Source organism: Podarcis filfolensis (genome assembly GCF_964270895.1).
Source record: "Podarcis filfolensis genome assembly, chromosome: 4".
Classification (NCBI taxonomy): domain Eukaryota; kingdom Metazoa; phylum Chordata; class Lepidosauria; order Squamata; family Lacertidae; genus Podarcis; species Podarcis filfolensis.
In genome coordinates, this window is record NC_139607.1 from 63,380,502 (window position 1) to 63,394,210 (window position 13,709).

Here is a 13,709-nt window from a genome sequence, read left to right on the forward strand (position 1 = left end):
TTTAACTGCTCTGATTCATTGTTCCCGAGATATTTTTAAAACAGCGCACATTTGTTATATCCTGAAAGGGGGTGTTCGGCCTTTGTGAAAGCAAAATGAGAGACCAAGGGCTCAATAAAGCCAATGTAGCACAGCTGTGTTTAATAACGTATATTTCACCACAGGGATGACTAAACACAAGAAACGTTGTTTGTCTTCAGCCAAAAACACTCAATACGAACAGTCCAGTTTTCAGAAACTGCTTCTGCTTTCCTTGGATTTTAGTTTTATTAATTTGCCATTTGCTTTGTCAGTTTGGCTGATTTAGGAAAGGCCTTATGTCTAATATTGTTCAGTTGGGATGATTAATGTATTCAAAAAATTATTTTATTGGATTTATTATCTTTATGTTCTAGAAAGTGAAAACTTGGGGGAAATTTCACACATTATTCTAGAAAACCAGGAGCATTCTAGTCATAAACCACATCATCATCATTATTATTATTATCATCATTATCATTAATTCTATACTGCACTTCATCCAAGGATCACAGGGTGGTTTGCATTATAAAAACATGAAAATGCGTATCATAATAACAAGCAAAATAATATCCCACAGCAGTTTAAAAGGCCATAGATTGTTTACATAGGCAAAGGCCTGGGAGAAGAGGAATGTTTTAGCCTGGTGCCTAAAACATTAGCATGCCTGAAGAGCGTATTCCACAAACTGGGAGCCACCACAGAAAAGACCCATGCTTGTGTTGCCACCCTCCAGACCTTTCATGGAGGGGGCACACAAAGAAGGCCCTCAGGTGATGACTGCAGGGTGTGGGTGGGTTCATATGGGGTGAGGTGTACCTTGAGGGAGGTACTGCCAACTTGAGCTGTGTAAGGCTTTATAGGTTGAAGACAGCACTTTGAATTGGGCCCAGAGGCTAATTTGCAGCCAGTGCAGTCAGGCCAGGATTTGTGTTTTAAATTCAAATCATCTTGCCCCGGTTAGCAAAGGGGCCACTGCATTCTGCACCAGCTGAAGTTTCTGAACCGTTTTCAGGAGGAGCCCCACGTATAATGTGTTGCAGTCATGTAACCTAGAGGCAGTGACGTAGTTAGCTGCTCGGGTGCCCGGTGCAGCTCGCGGCGTCCTGCAGCCGGGGGCAGGGCGAGCCAGCCATGGGGGTCAGGGCAAGCCAAGGCAGGGCGCACTGCGTGGAGCCTCTCCGCAGCCTCTCCCTCAACTATAGGGCAGCTGAGGCAGTGGGCAGACGCAAAGCCCATGCTGCTCGAAAAAGCAGCGCAGAGCTTGCAGGCAGGCAGTCTGCCGCCTCCCCCTCAGGAGAGACGCATGGCTCAGGCACGTTGCAGGCCTCGCATGGCTCAGGCACATATGGCGCCCAATGCCCCCTGCCTCACCTAGCTACCAGTGGCATAGGAAGGGTGTGTGTGGTGGGTACAGGAGTTATTTTCCCAAAAAAAAAGTGTCATGAGCCCAATTTTTATTTATTTATTTTAAAAGCACATATTTTTGCCATTTTGTCACCCCACCCCCCTCAGTGATGACACCCGGGGCGGACCGCACCCACCACACACCCCTTCCTACGCCACTGCCTAGAGGCTACCAGAACACAGACCGCAGAAGTTAGGCTATCCCTGTCCAGAAAGGGGCAGAGCTGAGCCACCAGCCAAAGCTGTTTGTTCCATGTGAAGTGGGCCACGATATAGTGTAACAGATTTTCTGCCAAACATAACACCGGGGGGGGGTGGATATGAGCAATCTGTTTGTGCTACAAACCTTTACTCTGGAAATATCACAAGATACTTGCAGTAGTAAGGTCAAGACCTAGTCTACCTACCTGGTTTACCTACCCAATGGCAAATAGACTGTGTAGCACTGTATTTCACCAACCAAATCCATTCTAAAGAAATTCTATAACCGGGCTCAAACCGCAAGGATGAGTTGCTGATAATAGAATCCTAGTTCTATATAGGCAACTTGCAACATTCATGCATTTAGCTTGCACATTTAATGTGCTTGGCAAAAAACAACAACATTTTTTTAAAGGCAGCAAAAAGGGGATGAGTGTCTGGGGGAGGGAAACTTTGGAAATCCCACCTGCCATTGCATCCAATATGGTTTGACTATATGCAGTTTTGGCTTTATGTGCAATCCCCAGAATGTAACCACCGCAGAAATTCAGTGTTGCCTGAATTACCATAAAAGAAGAAGAAGAAGAAGAAGAGTTTGGATTTGATATCCCGCCTTTCACTCCCTTTAAGGAGTCTCAAAGCGGCTAACATTCTCCTTTCCCTTCCTCCCCCACAACAAACACTCTGTGAGGTGAGTGGGGCTGAGAGACTTCAAAGAAGTGTGACTAGCCCAAGGTCACCCAGCAGCTGCATGTGGAGGAGCAGAGACGCAAACCCGGTTCCCCAGATTACGAGACTACCACTCTTAACCACTACACCACACTGACTCTCAACAAAAACAAAAACAACTATTGGCGACTGTCAGAGATGCCCGAGGTCCCAGCTCACAAAGGACCAACGCCGCTTCGTTGTTAAGTACGAAAGTCTTTATTGAAGTTCAGTTTCACTTCCAGAGCCGCAGCGTGCAGCTCTACGTCTCAAACTCTAGATCGCTGATGCTCCGTCTGAATCTCCTCCCCCCAGACACCAGTTTAAGACTCTAGCCTTGCTCCACCTCGACCTCTGTTCTTTCCGCCTCTGGTTCCACCTGTCCGTCGGGGTCTCGCCCTTTCTAGACTCTTCTGACGCTGAATCCCCTGAGCCTTCCCCCTCCCTCCGGCGGGCTTTAGGAGCTGGTTCCCAATCCGGGTCTCCTGCTGTCCCCCACGCCTGTACATTTGAACTTGGCGCGCGCACGCCCAGCCAGCAACTTTCCTCCTGACCGTTTCACTGCTGCTGTCACTGCTTCCTCCTTCAGGAAGGCTAGCTGCAACTGACCTCCCCTCCGTTCCCCCACTCTCCGATGGAGGCGTGGTCAGCCCTGACTCATCTTCTCTCCCCGCTGGAGGAGACGCTGGTCCTGACACATGTGACTCTTCCCCCCCACTACGCTCTGGTGGGGAAACTGGTCCTGATCCCCCGCTGCTGCTTTGGGGTTCCCCGCTGGCTCCTTGTTTCTGGTGCGTCCCCCCTGGGACCCCCCTTGCCCTGACCATCGGCGCCCCCTTCTGGGAATCTTCTGATTCACTGGAGAAGCTCATGGAATCTCTCGGGTCACTGTCATACTCCCCTACGCTGCCCTCGGATTCTTCCCCTTCGCTCTCCATTTCCTCTCTCCCCTGTGCTCCTGCTCCCGAGCCCCTGACAGCGTCTTTGAGTGCAGCATGGATTGTCACTGCAGCACCAGCTATTGGCTGGCACCTGTGATGTACAGTTAATTATGGATCCATAATTATATAAAATGATTCTTGTTTCTAAATGTGTGTCATGTGTGTCATCCGTATACATGTACACACTGACCACCTTTCAATACTTGCTTGAGTCAATGATCATTGAAACTGAACTCTATGCAATTACTTCTAAAACCAAGTTAATATGTAAGATGCACAAACATTAGTCATTCAGTGCCGTGCACAAGATTTTTATCAATCAGATAAAACAACCATGGGGATAAGTGAGGAAACTGGATGGGAAGCAGGGAAGTGTTTGTTCTGCCATGGAAAATTTAAGACTAAGTTGTGTTTTTTTAATCAGTATATAAAGTGAGCCAGGCTGAATGCTTCACTACCTTTGAGACATTTTAGCCCCAAAGGTAAATTGCTGAGAAAGTTTATTAGCAGCTAAAAAGAGAGCTGCAGAATGAAAGTGCTATTTCAGACTATTGCATTGATTGCTGCAGTAATAGTGTAATATACTAGCGCAGAGCTGCAATAAGTTAGAAAGACTGTGTCTGCAATAATAATTTGGATTTACTTCCCTGAAATGACCCCAGCAAAACTCTTTTTCTTTGTTTTGTGTTAAAGGATGGTGGACGGACTTGGGTTGAAGAAAATTGTTTCAAACTGTTTTTTGACATTCTGTTTTAATTGTTGTAACCTGCCCTGGGACCTTGGGGTGAAGGGCTATCAAATAATGATGATGATGGCACCTGATGAAATGTGCAGGCAACAGGTGCAAAAGGAAGTGGGAGGGCACCTCCAGAAAAAGCACTTTTCTTTTCACATGATCATGTGGAACACTCTTTATCTATTTAGATCGGCATTCAGCTAATGCCAACTGCAAAATAAATTTTAAAAACTCAGGCAATCAAGATCATGGCACATTAATCAACAGAACCAAGGCCATATAACTTCAAAGTAATGAGGTGGCCTGAGGATGTCAGATGCTCTGTTTTCCAGGACAAGATCTCTGTGTGGCATGAATACACAGTATATATATCTCCTTAGTGATTTGGCAACTCTTAATGGGTTCATTTGAATGTCACTGTTTGCTACATCGTTGTTGGTTATTTAAAAGAAGATCTCAAATAAATATCTCTATAATTTTAATGTATATTAGAGATTGTGATGGCTTTCCTGCACTGCTAGACGAATGAGGTCTCTAGTCCTTATTATCACTGAATGTCATGTCACATTTAAAGATGGAAGGAAGCCATAAGCCTGTCTCTCCAAATGTCAAAAGTCTCTCAGTTGCCCAAATGGCGACCTTCCCCTGCCCTGCTTCCTTCATTAAAAGATGACCCAAGTATGTTCTCTCCATCTGTTTCAACCTCCAAGCCAACAAGACAGCTATTACTTGCCTAAAAATACCCACCAGTTAAACTCATAAAGCTTATGCATTGCATTTCATATTTAAGGGAATTTGATATAGAAATAACTAATCAGAAATACAGTATGGACATGGCCAGGGGATAGAAATGGAAACAGTATTAAGAAGCTCATTCAAGTTCTATGTATAAATAAGTAACCATTATTGATGAAGCATTATTGAACTAGCAAAATGAATTTCAATAGGGACACATGTAAGGTTGTACACATAGTCAGGGACAACCAGCTGCACCAATATAAAGTGGGGGGCACCTAGCTTGCCAGTAGTACATGTGGAAATGATTTAGGGGACTTAGTAGACCACATGAGTCAACAGTGTGATGCAGCAGCAAAAAAAAAAGCTATTCTGCCTTGGTGAGACAACAACTGGAATACTGTGGTCAGTTCTGGGTGACACAGTTTAAGAAGGATGTTGACAAGCTGGAGTGTGTGCAGAGGAGGGTGACCAAAATTATCCAAGGTCTGGAAACCAAGCCTTTTGAGGAACAGTTGAGGGAGTTGGATATGTTTATCCTGGGAAAGAGGAGACTGAAAGAAGATATGATAGCCATCTTCAGATATCTAAAGGGCAGCATAGCCATAGTCAGGGATGGTGAGAATTGTAGTTGAAAACATCTGGAAGGCACCCCTGTTCTGGACCATCTTTCCAAATCCCTTGCATCCTTCCCATTGGAAAGCCAAGTTGGGTTCAAGATGCTGAAACAACAGTAAAACTAAGAATAGGACAGATGATGCCTCAACCCCTTGTTCATTTAGTTACTGTGTGTGTGTGTGTGTGTGTGTGTGTGTGTACTGTTTATATATACTATATATATATACTCTCTCTCTATATATATGTATATATTCTATTTTAAAATCACTTTTGACATGGGATGACTAAACTATGACACTCTGAAAATGACTAACCATTTAAAAATGCATTTTGTGACTTGTGATTTGTTTTATTTTCAGCTCATTTCTTGAATTGAATTTGCCTTTTTAGCTAACTGATATGTTCAGCTCTTTTTTTCTGGAAAGTCAGTCAAGTTAGAAGCCACCAGCATATATGTAAAGCTAGCATGCACACACGCACACACATACACACACCCCATCCAGTTTTGTTTTGTTTTGTTTTTGTTCCAGTGTGGATCACCGTACACTAAAGCTGGAACTCGCTTATTAAGGCTGCATTCCTAAACATACTTATCTGGGAGCAACTCCCATAGAATTCAATGGAACTGATGTAGACATGCATGGCAGTGTGCTAATTGTCCAGTCTTCTACTTTGGAGATCATTTTCCAAAGTTTTGCAGAGACTACATGAAATCTTATCCACCTGAATAGTTTTGTTTCATCTGAAAACTCACAGGGTTCTAGGGAAGGGATGGATTCCCCTGAGCTCTGGAAGAGAACAGGATAAAAATGTAATCAATAAATGTAATAATAGCAACCTAGCTCTTTAAGTTGTACAAGAGCTTCTAGACATTGGGGATAATTTTTTTCACTCTGCATTTTTAAACATTTTAATTCATGCATCCTGGACGAAGGCTGTGTATACACTCCTGTTTATTCTGCATCTTGCGCTACCCCACTACTGGTTTGGAAAGTGGTGTAAACATGACAGTTAACCACAATCCATATATATCCTTTATCCTGTCTTTTTTTTAAAATGAAATACTACATGCCCCTGCATTTTCTCCCAAACCAGTTTTGATATGAATTGAAAAAAGAACAACCTAGCTGCATTTAAGCCAATAATGTCTGCAGCCTAATGCACAAATCTTTTTATACTTCGCAAATATAATCTTTTTATGTTTTGTACATCTCTGAATTTTACAGTAGTTCTTGGCTCACCAAATGTACCAAGATGTATAAAATATGTATAAAGTATGTAGTTTAGGATAAAATCTATGCAGAAATGTGTGTGTTGATATAAGATGCATATTTAAGTACTATTTTTAAAAATAGTATTTATTTTTTAAAATTGCAGATTGATGCAAAAATAAAATGGAATGAACAGATGCAAAAATTACACAAACTGGAAATAGATTGACTGGTCCATGTTTAACAGGAATGTTCACAGAAAGAAACCCAGGAACTAAATTTCATATACATATTAAATGAAAGCCAGCAGGTAAATTTAAGCACTTTTCAGAGGAGTTTGCAGAAGTTCATGACAGATGGAAAGTTTCAAAACAGGCATGTGCTATTTTGAACAAATACTTTAAAGAAGGGGTCTGTGGTTGACAGAGAAATACTAAAGATCTCAACAACAAAACCTATCTGTAGTTACATTGCTATGGAGAATCTTGCTTGTTATAATAAGGTTCTTCGACATCATACAGGCACTTAATTCTCTAGCAGAAGTTGGAATGCTTTTTATTTTCACTACATAGGGTTATTGGCTCATTTTAGAGGAGTCCCTGCTGTTTGCTATTGCAAAGCCAAAATAGAAGGAACCAGGCAGAGATATAGATGGGAAATTATTTGTGCTGAGCCACTGACATACTGAGGCATTGATAACAAGTTCTAGTACTGCTTCCTATCAAAGGAGGATGGAGCCAATACTGTAGTAATTTGTCGTTATGGAATGAAATATTGTCTCCAATTATTATGGGTTGGAACTAAGACTCCAGCCTTAAGCTTCTTGTGCTTTTTTACATTTTCTTATGTTGTGTGTCAGCCTGTTCAGGAATTAATAGTGTCTTGTTTTGGGCATACAAAGTGATACCTGCATTTATACTGACAGGCATACTAGAAGTACCACAGCAGTCACCAAAGAGGAAGGAGATTACCCCAGAAGCTGAGCTCATGAGGATCACTGACAATTCTGAACTTGGACATTTGGGGCCATTCACAAAAACTGCTGATCAGGAAGTCAAGAGACCCCAGTAATGGACAGAAACCCCAGAGGCTAGGAGGGACCAGTTGGTTAAAGGGATTCAGGTCGGAGCTAAACAATATAAACTGAGAGCATTTGCAGATGACTTAGTACTTACATTACAAGAGCCAGAAGCTAGCACGAAAAGAGTTTTGGAAATAATTCAAGAGTTTGGTCAAATGGCAGGATTTAAATTGAATAAGTCTAAGACAAAGGTTTTGGAGAAAAATTTGACACAGATAGAAAAGGAAAGGTTTCAGAACGAGACAGGGTTAACTGTGGTTAAAAAAGTGAAATATTTGGGTATAAATATGACAGCTAAAAATGTGAATTTGTTTAAAGATAATTATGAAAAAACTTGGAGAGAAGTGAAAAAAGATTTGGAGATTTGGTCCAACTTAAAGCTTTCCTTGTTAGGCCGTATTGCAGCTATAAAAATGAATGTATTGCCAAGAATGTTGTTTTTGTTCCAAGCATTGCAAATAATTGATAAAATGGATTGTTTCAAGAGGTGGCAAAAAGACATATCTAAATTTGTCTGGCAGGGCAAAAAGCCCAGAATTAAATTTAAGATATTAACGGATTCAAAGGAAAGAGGGGGGTTTGCCCTGCCAGACTTTAAACTTTACTATGAAGCGGCAGCTTTCTGCTGGCTGAAAGAATGGCTACTTCTTGAAAACACAGACATTTTGGATTTGGAAGGTTTTAATAACATTTTTGGGTGGCATGCATATTTGTGGTATGACAAGGTTAAAGCACATAAAAGTTTCAAAAATCATATTGTCAGAAAAGCACTATTAAATGTCTGGGTCAGATATAAAGACTTGCTGGAAAATAAAACTCCAAGGTGGCTGTCGCCAATGGAAGCTAAGGCAGTTAAAAAGTTAAATATGGAGTCCAAGTGGCCAAGATACTGGGAAATTTTGGAAAAGGAAGGGGACAAATTGAGATTGCAGAGTTTTGAGAAATTAAAAGGGAAGGTGAGAGACTGGTTGCACTATCATCAAATAAATGAAGCGTTTAAACTGGACAGTAAAATTGGCTTCCAGGTGGAAAAATCAAAATTGGAGACAGAACTGTTAGAACCCAGTACTAAGAATTTGTCCAAAATGTACAATTTGCTGCTGAAATGGAATACACAAGATGAAACGGTTAAATCGGTCATGATTAAATGGGCTCAGGACATTGGTCATAATATTTTGTTTGCTGATTGGGAAAAGTTGTGGACCACCGGGATGAAATTTACGGCATGTAATGCCTTAAGAGAAAACATTATGAAAATGATATATAGGTGGTACATAACCCCAGTCAAGCTTGCAAAGATTTACCATTTGCCTGACAATAAATGTTGGAAATGTAAAGAAACTGAAGGTACATTTTTTCATCTTTGGTGGACTTGCCCGAAGATTAAGGCATTCTGGGAAATGATCTATAATGAACTTAAAAAGGTATTTAAATATACTTTCCCCAAGAAACCAGAGGCCTTTCTCTTGGGTATTGTCGGCCAAGGGGTGTTAAAGACGGATATAACTTTCTTTATGTATGCTACAACAGCAGCTAGAATACTCATTGCGAAGTACTGGAAGACGCAAGAGCTACCCACACTGGAAGAATGGCAGATGAAGGTGATAGACTACATGGGCTTGGCAGAAATGACGAGCAGAATCCGAAACCAGGGAAGAGAAGCAGCGCAAGAAGAATGGAAAAAATTCAAGGACTATTTAAAGAAATACTACAAAGTTAATGAAAGTTAGAATGATGTTGGACTGGAAAGTAAATGGTTACTATTAGCAATGGTTAAGACAAGGAGAATAAGGAAGAATAGTCTAAATTTAAATTAAAATAAGGGAAGATTTGCTGAACAATCGATAAGAATTTGGAATACAGAAAGGGGAGGCATGAGGAAGTCGGGGAAGAAAGGTATAAGAAATTAGGATATGAAATGATACATGTTTTTTGTTCTGTTTTTGTCTTTGTATGTTTATGTTTGTTGTGTTGTGTTTATATGGAAAAAAAAATATTATAAAAAAAAAAAAACAGAAACCCCAGAGGCTAGAGAGACTTCTGTGTTTTTTTCTGGGGGGATGCAGGGGTACGCATACCCCTAAACATTTTGTGAATCTAAGTTTGGCCTCATTGGGGAACAGTATTTCAATATGAGTAGGAAAATGAGAGTAACCCCTACACATTTTTTTAAGAAAAAAAGCACTGCCTACACCTGAGGAGAAGTGTTATTCGTTATTTGTCCTTTGAAGGACTTCATGTGAGTTGTGATTTAGGTGGGGACAGTATGTAGTAATTAGGAATTATAGAGTTAAATAGTGGGAGGAATTCAATGCCACACTTGTTATCATTCCATTAGACCAATCATTTCAACTTGCCAAATGGAACAATCACCCCATTTCCTCCCCAGTGCACATTTTTGGGGGGTTCTTCTGACCCCCGAGCCAATTTTGGGGGGCTGCAGGGAGTGTATGGAGGAAGGATGGCACATCCTGTGCAAGCAGAAGTCCTTGTGTAGAGGATTGGCTGACAGGACTCAATAGGTGAATGCCGCCCTATGTCCTCAACTATTATTGGTTGGAGCTAAGTCTCCACCCTAGAAAATGCCATCTAGAGAACTCAAAAGCTTGCACAATACTTTGAAATATTTTAGTTGGCCTAACAGGAGCCACCTATACTGAAACCTTTGTCCTTGATTACTGAACACCTTTACAAACACATTCACATTTCTTGCCATCCTCTAAATAGCAGAGATTTCTGGTGATTTGATTCCTTCTGAGTGTGTTTTGAGGGATTGAGTGTGTTTAATGAGTTCCAGAAAGAATAGAATCAAGGTTGATATGTTGCATATGTTGTTACACAAAAACATTTCTAACTGACAATTAGAATATATTTACCGTATTTTTCGCCCTATAGGACGCACTTTTTCCCCTCCAAAAATGAAGGGGAAATCTGTGTGCGTCCTATGGGGCAAATGCAGGCTTTCGCTGAAGCTTGGAGAGCGAGAGGGTTCGGTGCCCACCGACCACTCTTGCTCTCCAGGCTTCAGGAAGCTATCAGCAAGCCTGGGGAGCCCGCGGGAGTTCCCGCAGGGCTCCTTACGCTGCGCATAGCAGCCTGCTGCCCGGAGCGCGGGGCGCACTGAAGCCGCGGCAGGGGGGGGAATAATTTTTTTTTCTTTATTTCCCCCCCAAAAAACTAGGTGCATCCTATGGGCCGGTGCGTCCTATAGGGTGAGAAATACGGTAGTTATACCTTGGCCCATTCTAAAGGCTTGAAGCAGGTAAAATGCATTAATCTAACAAGTGCTAACACCACAAGCTATATCCCAGCTCCCTAAAACCACCCTGACTAGAAAGAACATACAATGTTTTCAGAATATGACCCAAGTTCAGTGAGGTTCTGGATGTGGGAAGCCAAATTTTATAGCTGTCGGAAAACCACCTAGAACTCCTCTACATACCCTAGAGTAAAACCAGAGCCATGCAAGATTAGCTGACAGTAACATTTGCTTCTGTGATCAGAGAACCAGTGAGCATTGGGACTGGATCTACCCTGACTGTTGTAACATTATTAGAACAATATTAGATATACCGATCTAAAACATCACATGGCATTCAGTACTGCTAAAAGTTCCTCCTTAACATTCCTCTGTAACAACACAGTTGCCCTTACTGCTGGTTCCTGGTTACTCTGCAGTGCCCTCTGGTGTTACATTTTAATAACACATTATTAATGTTACAAGCAATACATTAAGATAAGCATTCTTTAACCCTTCCTTAGCGTTCTAGATTCAGGTAGGTAGCTGTGTTGGTCTGACACAGTCAAAATAAATTAAAAAATTGTCCAGTAGCACCTTAGAGTATCTGAAGAAGTGTGCATGCACACAAAAGTTTATACCCAGAACAAACTTAGTTGGTCTCTAAGGTGCTACTGGACAATTTTTTATTTTTTTATTTTCTTCCTTACCGTTATAAACCATGAGTGTAGATCCACCCTGGGAGTGATATTTGGATCCCCTATATCAGGATAGGGAGCCTTTGGCCTGCCAGCTGTTGTTGGACTACAATTCCCATTATCCCTAACCATTGTGACAGAGCCTGATGGGAGTTGGAGTGCAATAACATCTGGAGGGCCACCAGCCATGACGGTTATGTTGTACCTCCAATGTTAGAGGCAGTATACCAATTGGTGAGAATAACAATTGGAGAAGCTGCTATTGCATTCTATTTCTGCTCTTCTGCCACAGGTTTTCCATCCCTGCCTTATATGAATAGTCCCAGGTAACAAACAAACAAACAAACAAATGTTCAAGGTGAAGCACTGGCATGTTTACACGGTCCATTTGGGGGTTTTAATCTATCCTGTTTCTGTCAGCCATAAGGGATATGTATGTGTCACCTAGCCAAGAACTTGAAAGGATCTGAGATGGGAATTCATTCCAAGATAAGATGTTTCAGCTCTTGAAACCAAGAGGTGCCAGGCAATTATTCATCTGGGCAGAACACTTTCAAGCTAAATGAACGAAATTAACCCTGAATACAAAGCCTTGCATGTTAGTTTTGTATATGTAAGACTTACTTCATTAGATGATATTTGGAAGTCTGACATCCCAATGACTGAAGAGTAACTATTGGAAGTCAGCTCTTCCCACAAACCTGAGAAGATTAGCTATTTGTATCAGGGACAGTGGTGGCTCACGACTGTGCCAAGGTTGGGTAATTGTATACATTCAGTTTTGAATACTTACCTTTGCTGATTTTAGAAGACTTGATTAATATGCATGGGTAATTTGTTTGCTTTTTATTAGAGATCACCAGTCAAACAAGAACCTTCTGTCTGCTGCTGATTAGAAATCAAACAGGAAGTGACATGTCTCAACAGAAAGAAAAAGAGTTTTTGGAAATAGGTTTGGTACTTTTTGTTCAACGGGAGGGGATGCTTACCTGTTTCCCTGATTGTCACTTCTCCACTTCAAGAAGCAGCAACTATGGTGCTGAAGAAGAAAAAGCAAGGCCTTAAGGACATAACAAGAGTCTGCTGGATCAGGCCAATGGCCCATCTAGTCTAGCATCTTATTCTCACAATGGCCAACTAGACTGGCAAGATGAAGGCACTGTGGGTGAGCAGTTCCCATGTCCAAGAAATTGGCCAACTGCTGGCCCTCGAGGGAGTTTCAATCTGCCTGAAAGAGCAGAGTCACAGTCTGGGGCTGCTTCTGGATCCAGGTCTGCCACTGGAAGCTCAGGTAACCCCAGTTGCTAGAAGTGCCTTTTACCAACTGCTATTATTATTATTATTATTATTTACATTTATATATTGCCCTTCATCTGAGAATCTCAGGGCCCTTTACAATATAAAAACACAAAAAATACATTACAAAATGCCACTGGCCACCCCAATGTCTGCTGAGATTCCAGCGGTCTTCTTGGTGCTTAACCAGGATTTGTGTTCCTTTGGAATGAAGCACAGGAGACACTAGCATCTATAAGAAATATAGTGTGTCTTACACATACAACCTGGGCTATGATGGAGGGAGGGCAGAACATTACACCCCAACAGGGTTTCTCACTGCTCCCCTCACAACTTGGGTCCAAAGCAGCAGGCAGTCGTGCCCCCGGTCTCTTGATGCAGCCTCTCTTCGCCAGCATGCATGGAGTTCTGCCTGCTTCCACCTTCTCCTCCCCAGCAACACTTGCAGAAAACAACTGCTCAGTTTAAAAGGGGCACATTTCTTCCTGCAGTGACATCACACCCACCGTTACCCTGGCAAGCTCCTCCTCCCAGTTTACATCATCAAACAATGAAATCCTAAGCCTTGCATTTGTCTCTGCTCACTATCCTCTCACCAGAGGAGCGGTTCAAACACCTATGCTGCCTACAGGTTGTGTCAATGGCCCATTACTTGCCTTTCTACTACATGATGGTTCTTCTCCCCAGGCCAAGAAACAGATTTCAGCCTGCATTTTTACACCGCTAAGCTGTCTTGCACCTGGGTTCCCTCACTTCGAGAAGCGAAGTTACAGTGAACCAGGTAGAGGGCCTTCTCGGTAGTGGCACCCGGCCCATGGAAC

General features: G+C 42.1%; 1 long non-coding RNA gene across 1 annotated transcript; it reads right to left on the reverse strand.

The window, feature by feature from the left end:
• Positions 1-5,864: 5,864 nt before the first annotated feature.
• On the reverse strand, positions 5,865-13,568 carry LOC310761652. Its single transcript, XR_014547634.1, has 3 exons — positions 13,155-13,568; positions 12,582-12,623; positions 5,865-6,152 (listed from the first exon to the last, which is right to left on the reverse strand). It is a non-coding gene; the product is annotated as an uncharacterized lncRNA (long non-coding RNA).
• Positions 13,569-13,709: the final 141 nt, after the last annotated feature.